Raw genomic sequence first — 8,736 nt, 5'->3', positions numbered from 1 at the left:
AGCCTCTTCTGGAGTTTGGCAGTGGTTCCTGCGTAGAGGGCATTGCCGTAGTCCAGTTTGCTGCTTATGAGGGCTTGGGTGGCTGTTCTTCTAGTTTCAGTGGGTATCCATTTGTAGATCTTTCAGAGCATGCAGAGGGTGTTGAAGCAGGAGGAGGAGATGGCGTAGACTTGTTGGGTTATGGATAATGGTGAGTCCAAGATTAATCCTAGTTTGCATGTGTTGTCGGTGGGAGTCGGAGCAGCTCCGAGAGTGGCAGGCCACCAGGAGTCATCCCATGCAGATGGGGTGGAGCCGAAGATGAGGACTTCCGTCTTGTCGGAATTGAGTTTGAGGCATCCATTCGGCGATGGCCTTCATTCCTTCGTGGAGGTTGGTGTTGGCGGAGTCCTTGGTGAGGAACAGGATCAGCTGGGTGTCGTCGGCGTATGAGATGATGTTGAGGTTGTGGAATCGGGTGATGTTAGCACGCAGGGCCATGTAGACGTTGAAGAGGGTCGGGCTGAGGGACGAACCCTGGGGTACGGCACAGATGATTTTGGTGGCCTCCGAGCGGAATGGGGGAAGGCGGACTGTTCGGGTTCTGCCGGTGAGAAAGGAGGTGACCCAGTCCAGGGCTCTGTCGTGGATTTCTGCATTGCTGAGGCGTGAGCGGAGGGTGTGGTGGCAGATGGTGTCGAACGTGGCCGAGAGGTCCAGGAGGATGAGGGCCGCAGTTTTGCCTTTGCCCAGTATGGTTCTGATGTTGTTGGTGGCGGCGATGAGGGCGATTCGATACTGTGGATGCTGCGGAATCCGGATTGGGAAGGGTCCATGGTGCAGTTTTCCTCGAGGAAGCGGGTCAGTTGTCTGTTGACAGCCTTCTCTATGAATTTTGCCGGGAAGGGGAGCAGGGCGATAGGTCGGAAGTTCTTGAGGTCCTTCGGTCCGCCTTGGATTTTTTGAGGAGGGCGTTGATCTCGCCGTGTTTCCAGCTCTCCAGGAAGGTGGCAGACTCGAAGGAGCTGTTGATGATCTTCCGTAGTTGGGGTGCGATGACGGACTTTGCTTTGTTGAGGATGTGGTGAGTGCAGGGGTCATATGGAGAGCTGGAATGGATGGTGTTCATGATTTCGATGGTGTCTGGCCTACAGAAATCTTTTCAGGCTCTGGTCTTCTCAATGATGACAGCAATCTAGCCCCAATCCTCCCACTTCTTCTCTCTTCCCTATCAAAATTCCCTATTCCCCTACTGGTCCTAAGCACACAGACACATCCGCATGCACCAACCTCAACACACACAAGCAGCTCACAGCGACACAAACTCTACCAGGCACACCGGCATGCAGGCACTCAACATTCACCCACAGACACAACATCAGCCATCATTTCAACAGACACCCCCACCGACCCACACACCACATCTACCATTCCCACAGACACTACCACAACACCTGTGAGAAAGTAGCCTCATTGTAGCCTGGTTACCCCCACTTTTGGCTTGTTTGTGAGTGTATGTCAGTGTGTTTTTACTGTCTCACTGGGATCCTGCTAGCCAGGACCCCAGTGCTCATAGTTTGTGGCCTACTGTGTGTGTTGTCAGTAGTGCTTAGCTGTGTCACTAAAGTTCTGCTAACCAGCACTTCAGTGCTTATGCTCTTTCTGCTTCCAAATTAGTCACTATAGTTTAATGACTTCACACGCCAATTCCAATTGGCACACTGGACCCCCCTTATTAGTCCCCAGTATATGGTACCTAGGTACCCAGGGAATTGTGGTTGCAGGAGATCCTTATGGGCAGCAGCATTTATTTTGCCACCCATAAGGAGCTCAGACAAACCATTTCACAGGACTGCCACTGCAGCCTGAATTAAATAGTGCACACACTATTTCACAGCCATTTTCACTGCACTTAAGTGACTTATCAGTCACCTATACGTCTAACCTTCATTTACTGAAGGCTAGGTGCAAAGTTACTAAGTGTGAGGGCACCCTTGTACTAGCAAAGGTGCCCCCATGCAGTCCAGGGCCAAATCCCCAGACTTCGTGAGTGCGGGGCCACCATTACACACGTGCACTACATATAGGTAGCTCCACAATGGTAACTCCGAATATGGCCATGTAAGGTGTCTAGGATCATGGAATTGTCCCCCCATTCCAAATCTGGTATTGGGAGGCCAATCCCATGCATCTTGTGGGCTCCACCATGGACCCCCAGTACTGCCAAACCAGCTCTCTGAGGCTTGCACTGCAGCTACACCTGCTGCCACCTCACAGACAGGGTTCCGCCCTCCTGAGGTCTGAGAAGCCCAGTCCCAGGAAGGCAGAACAGAGCATTTCCTTTGGGAGGAGGGTGTTACGCCCTCTTCATTTGGAAATAGGTGTTACAGGCTTGGGAGAGGTGGCCTTCCGGAGCCTCTGAAAATGCTTTACAGGGCACAGATGGTGCCCTCCTTACATATGCCAGTCTACACAGGTTCAGGGACCCCTTGTCCCTGCTCTGGCGCGAAACTGGACAATGGGAAGGGGAATGATCACTCCCCTGTCAATCACCACTTCAGGGGTGGTGCCCAGAGCTCCTAAATTGTGTCCCTTGCGTCAGCCATCTTGTTTTCCAAGGTGTGGGAACACTCTGGAGATCTCTGAGTGGCCAGTGCCAACAGGTGACGTCAGAGACCCCTCCTGATACGTGCATACCTGGGTAGGTAGCCAATCCCCCTCTAAGGGCTACTTAGGGTCTCTCCTGTGAGTTTCTCTTCAGATTTGGCTTGCAAGTTTCCACCAGGAATCCTCTGCAACTCCTGCTTCATCCTCTGACCTCGGATCAACCGCAGACCGCTCCAGGAACCGCTGTAACTGCAACAAAGTATCCAGAAAGGCTACTGCGACTCTACAACTTCAGCTCCAGACAGCAACTGCAACAGGTTCCATGATGTGCACACTCTGGGGACTCCCTTTCTTCGCCCTGCACCAGAAAGACCGAAGAAATCTCATGTGGAGTGACAGAGTCACTTCCCTGCTCCAGCAGGCACCTTCTAAGACGACGACAGGTTCTCTGGGACTCCTCTCCCGATGACAAGCGTGCTTCTTGGGACACAGGTGGTGGACCCCTTCAACACAGACTGTCCTAAGGTCCAGCTGTCCAAATTTGGAGGAGGTATGAGCTTGCCTTCCCCTTTTGTGACAGTACCCCTATGCACCACGTCATCTTCACCTCCTGAGGCCTCTGTGCACTATTTGCAAGAATCCTTCATGCACAGCCTGGCCCAGGTCCCCAGCACTCTATCCTGTGATGCTCAACTAGCTGAGTTGTTCTCCGGCAGCATGGGACCTTCTCTTGTAGTGCTGCAGCAACCAGAATTTGCACCTTCTTTGTCCCCATGTCCTGGGACCTCTGTGGGTGCTGCCTGGTCATCTGTGGGTTCCCTCCAGTGTTGGGAGCACCCTCTGCCTCCTCAGTCTGAGTTGAGGCCCCCAGGTCCCTCCTGTGTCCAGGCAGCGCGATTTTGACACAATGCGCGACATTGCTTGAACCGAGGCTTGTTGGACTAATCCAGCGCTACAACTCGCGTGCATCCAACAGCTCCACGTAGGGCATCCTTTGCATCATGCAGGAGCCCACAGCCATCTTCTTTGGTGCTCTTCTGCAGACTTCTTCCATTCGGAGAATACTCTTTTGCACCATCTTCTAGGTTGGCAGGGGCTCATGCCCTTCCTGGAATCTTCTGCGACTTCTGGACTTGGTCTCCTCTCTTTACAGGTCTTCAGGTCCAGGAATCCACCATTTGTTGCTTGCAGTCTTGCTTGGTTCTTGCAATAACTCTATTCACAACTTTTAGTGTGTCCTAAAGAAACTTGCAATAGTTTACTCCTACTTTCCGGGGCTCTGGTGTGGTGTATTTTACCAACCTTTGTAGTTTTCTTACAATCCCAGTGCCCTTCTACACACTACACTTGCCTAGGGGGGAATTCGTGATTTGCATTCCACTTTCTTAGTATATGGTTTGTGTCGCCCCAAGGCCTATTTCTTCCTATTGCATTCTATGGTATTTTCTATTGTTTGCACTATCCTATGACTATGTACTTACCTGGTTTTGGTGTCTAGTGTTGTCCTGCCATTTGATAAGTTTTGTTTTGACCAATGACTTTGTGTTTCACCACTGCGCATATTAGTTGCTCAATGTTCACCAGTAGCACATGGTATGTTTTGTTCAGCTGAGCCGCCTATTGGCTTTGACATGGCATTAGCCATTACTTTCTGTATTGTGCCTATTGGCTTTGACATGCTGTATCCAGTCTAGCCGCCTATTGGCTTTGACATTGCATTCCTATTGGCTTTGACATGATATTATATATTGCATTTTATATTCAGCTCAGCTGCCTATGGGCTTTGATATGATATTATATATTGCATTTTATATTCAGCTCCGCTGCCTATTGGCTTTGACATGATATTATACATTACATTTTGTATTCAGCTTAACTGCCTATTGGCTTTGACATGATATTATACATTGCATTTTATATTCAGCTCAGCTGCCTATTGGCTTTGACATGATATCAGCTCAGCTGCCTATGGGCTTTGACATGATATAAGACATTGCATTTTGTATTTAGGTTAGCTGCCTATTGCCTTTAACATGACATTGCATTTGATATTTAGGTTAGCTGCCCATTGCCTTTAACGTGGAGTTAGACATTGCAGTTGAGAATCCAAGCTGTATTTTTCCAAGCTGTGTTTTTGCACCAGATGAACCAAGATGTTTTGCTCTCACAGTAGACTAGACCTGATAAGAGAAAGTACATGGGTGTTGTTTTCTCTTCGCTTGAGCTTGGGAACAGGAGTAGTCTTGGAGACCTGGCCAGTCTCCAAAAGGCTTGCTCAGTTTCCCAGGTCTGAGAGGAGGGGGCACACCTTTGTAACGAATGTAACAGGCTGCAGAGAGTCAGATTCGAATCTGCCGGACCTCGTGCTGGAGCTTGGCGCCAGCTGCCAGCATCCCGTGTGGGTAGATGAAACTCTTTCTCGCGGCTGACAGGGGTCATCAGCTTGCAGACCTTAGAAAGATGTAGCTGTAAATAGTTCCTACACGGTGAAGTATTTGTTTTGCTTTGCATTCAATATCTTATAAATATAACCTGCTGTGTATATTGCAAACTGATATATTTTGTTTGATTAACGCGGACTTGAAAGCTACTAATTCGTCATTCATATAACAACAATAAAAGTCTTCTTTGACCTCAGAAGTGCATTTCTGTTGTGTTATGTTAGTGCTTAGAAACTAGATAAGAGGAAAGCACTACAATTGGTACCTGGAGTCGTGGGGTCTGTCATTAAGAGGTGATTAAGAAGGGGTTTGACGAGTTAGTAGATTTCTAAGTGCACACTTTAAAAGTGTAATTGTTTTTTGTTGTTTGGAGAATTACAGACATTGTTTTCTGTTTGGAGAATCACAGTAGCACGGCAGACCATGTCTGAGAATACATGTGTTGATGAACTGCCTGATGGTGCTAAGAAAAACTGTGAATTGTTTTCTGTTTGGGGAATTACAGAAGAAAATGCATGTGTAGCTAAAAGGCCTGATGTTGTTTTGAGAAATAATTCCCGTTGTATATATGTAGAAAAAGTGTGTTTTGGAAGTAATGATGACAGAAAGGTCTGGATACCTTTATCTGCTTACAGAGAAATGCAGGAGAAATGTAGGAAGTTGGAACATGAAAATAGGAATTTACGTGAGCAAATTAGCCAGGATACAATAATTCAAAATAATGCTGAAAGTTATAAAAATGAAGAATCTTTCTTGTCCCATTCCAGTAATGAGGGGGTTAAGACAGCTCCGAGCTGCTTTGAGTTTTCGTGTGAGCCAGGGTTTTTGGCAGACAAAATGCATTCCTTAACTGATAACACGATGCAAAATGCACAAGTAAAACGAAAGAGTTTCATTAGCTTGTTTGATTTTTGGAAAAAGAATAGCCCTCATTTGAGAGAAATCTTAACACTTTTGTATATGGTCACTGTGAAAAATTATATGCAGCTGCGCGCTTGTGATTTGGCAAATGAAATAATGCAGACTTTAGGTTTCTGCGCAGTGCAAGAAGAAAAAACTGATGTATATTTAAATCATGAACAAGGAAAGAAAATAGTGCCCCTAGCTAGAATCATACAATGGATCTGGTACTTGCAAGACAGGGCTAGAGTACCACAGATAAAAGAATTACTGATGAAATTGTGTGCACCATTTGAATTCGTGTCCACTGAAGATAAAAAGCATGTTTGTTTTACTAATGATTAATTGACTGAAATGTTGTTTTCTGGCACCGTAGAAGGAACAGCGTTGTATAATGTGTGTCAGATTTTAAAGCAAGAGCTACGTGAGATGTGTAATTTTTATGCTGATTTTTGGTTCTTTGATAATGTTTTAGCCACATGGCTTGAACCTAACTGGTTCAATTACATGGCAGATGTTAATGAGAAAAATGCAGAGAGAGAAGTGTTCACCCAGAATTCTGCCTTAGTGGGGATGGCTAAGTGGGTGCCCCAGAAATGTGAACAACTGAGAGAAAAAGCCACTTACAGGTGGGCAGAGATGAGAGAGATGCACATTCCCCTAGATTTGATAAAAACTGTGCAGCACGCACAAAAGCAATCTGTCATGCAAGCAGTCACAGAGCAGTTGGGGAAAGGAAAGTTACCAGGACAGAAATGGCAAATTGATCAGGTTTTAGGGAAAGTGATTGCTGCAAATTACCAAGGAAAAATCGAAATTATGCTGATACCTAGAAAAGAATCTGATTCATTCATACAAATTGGAGACAGAATGGCCCAACTTGGCAAAAATGCAGTGAATGGAGGTTTGGTAAAGAATGAGTCTGCCCCAGCCCTTCTGGCAGTGCAAGAAAAGGGAAGCTGTGGCGCAGCAGATAAAAACCTCAGTGCTGATGTGTGGGCTGAAGCCCCAAGTGATCCTCCAGAACCTGCAGAGAATATAACAAAGGGCCTCAAAAACGTCCTGCTGATTATAAAACAGGGAAAGAAAGAGGAAGGGTGCAGTTTAAATGAAAAATGTTATTTGCAAGAAAAGTCATACTTGTTTCTTTTGCAGATCCTACCACGTTTCGCCACTGTCCCTGAGTGCGCTGTGTGGTCCCCCTTCCGGTGTGTGCGTGTGGGGTCGGGGAAGGGACCGAATCCCCAACCTGAACCTGGCTGAGTAAAGTGCCAGCACCATGGATCCATTTTGCGCAAACTGCGCCTTCAGTTCAAGTTCAACTTGTTTGCTGTGTTTTTTTTTTTGCCTCTCGTATGGAACTCTGACTTTTGCTTACTTTCCAGAAAACCTTTCAAGTGGACCGTGCATCTTTACATGAGCAGAACTCATGCCACATCAAATTGCTAACACTGTTGAATTAGAGACTCATTCAGAGAAAAAAAAAAAATAATAAAAAATTGCCCAGTCTTTTCTATGTAGATGTATCTGATGTGAAAGGTTATGAAATCAATGTGTTAATTCACTTCTATTGCTTTACAGGGATTGCTTTGATCATTGAAATTTGATTTGCTGATAATGTTTTTTTGTTTGATCTGATGTTTTTTTTTTCGTTTGAAATATGAGATATGTGAAACAAAAATTCATTGGTCAAAGGGCGGAATGTCCTGCCATTTGATAAGTTTTGTTTTGACCAATGACTTTGTGTTTCACCACTGCGCATATTAGTTGCTCAATGTTCACCAGTAGCACATGGTATGTTTTGTTCAGTTGAGCCGCCTATTGGCTTTGACATGGCATTAGCCATTACTTTCTGTATTGTGCCTATTGGCTTTGACATGCTGTATCCAGTCTAGCCGCCTATTGGCTTTGACATTGCATTCCTATTGGCTTTGACATGATATTATATATTGCATTTTATATTCAGCTCAGCTGCCTATGGGCTTTGATATGATATTATATATTGCATTTTATATTCAGCTCCGCTGCCTATTGGCTTTGACATGATATTATACATTACATTTTGTATTCAGCTTAACTGCCTATTGGCTTTGACATGATATTATACATTGCATTTTATATTCAGCTCAGCTGCCTATTGGCTTTGACATGATATCAGCTCAGCTGCCTATGGGCTTTGACATGATATAAGACATTGCATTTTGTATTTAGGTTAGCTGCCTATTGCCTTTAACATGACATTGCATTTGATATTTAGGTTAGCTGCCCATTGCCTTTAACGTGGAGTTAGACATTGCAGTTGAGAATCCAAGCTGTATTTTTCCAAGCTGTGTTTTTGCACCAGATGAACCAAGATGTTTTGCTCTCACAGTAGACTAGACCTAATAAGAGAAAGTACATGGGTGTTGTTTTCTCTTCGCTTGAGCTTGGGAACAGGAGTAGTCTTGGAGACCTGGCCAGTCTCCAAAAGGCTTGCTCAGTTTCCCAGGTCTGAGAGGAGGGGGCACACCTTTGTAACGAATGTAACAGGCTGCAGAGAGTCAGATTCGAATCTGCCGGACCTCGTGCTGGAGCTTGGCGCCAGCTGCCAGCATCCCGTGTGGGTAGATGAAACTCTTTCTCGCGGCTGACAGGGGTCATCAGCTTGCAGACCTTAGAAAGATGTAGCTGTAAATAGTTCCTACACGGTGAAGTATTTGTTTTGCTTTGCATTCAATATCTTATAAATATAACCTGCTGTGTATATTGCAAACTGATATATTTTGTTTGATTAACGCAGACTTGAAAGCTACTAATTCGTCATTCATAT

General features: G+C 45.6%; 1 long non-coding RNA gene across 1 annotated transcript; it reads left to right on the top strand.

Annotated features, from left to right (window-relative positions):
* The first annotated feature begins 4,408 nt into the window (after positions 1-4,408).
* LOC138288520 (uncharacterized) lies at positions 4,409-7,538 on the top strand. The gene is made up of 3 exons (XR_011202431.1): positions 4,409-5,072; positions 6,442-6,556; positions 7,083-7,538. It is a non-coding gene; the product is annotated as an uncharacterized lncRNA (long non-coding RNA).
* Positions 7,539-8,736: the final 1,198 nt, after the last annotated feature.

This window comes from Pleurodeles waltl, chromosome 4_1 (genome assembly GCF_031143425.1).
Source record: "Pleurodeles waltl isolate 20211129_DDA chromosome 4_1, aPleWal1.hap1.20221129, whole genome shotgun sequence".
NCBI lineage: Eukaryota > Metazoa > Chordata > Amphibia > Caudata > Salamandridae > Pleurodeles > Pleurodeles waltl.
Note: the sequence above shows the minus strand (reverse complement) of the source record. Positions and strands in the feature narration are given on the sequence as shown.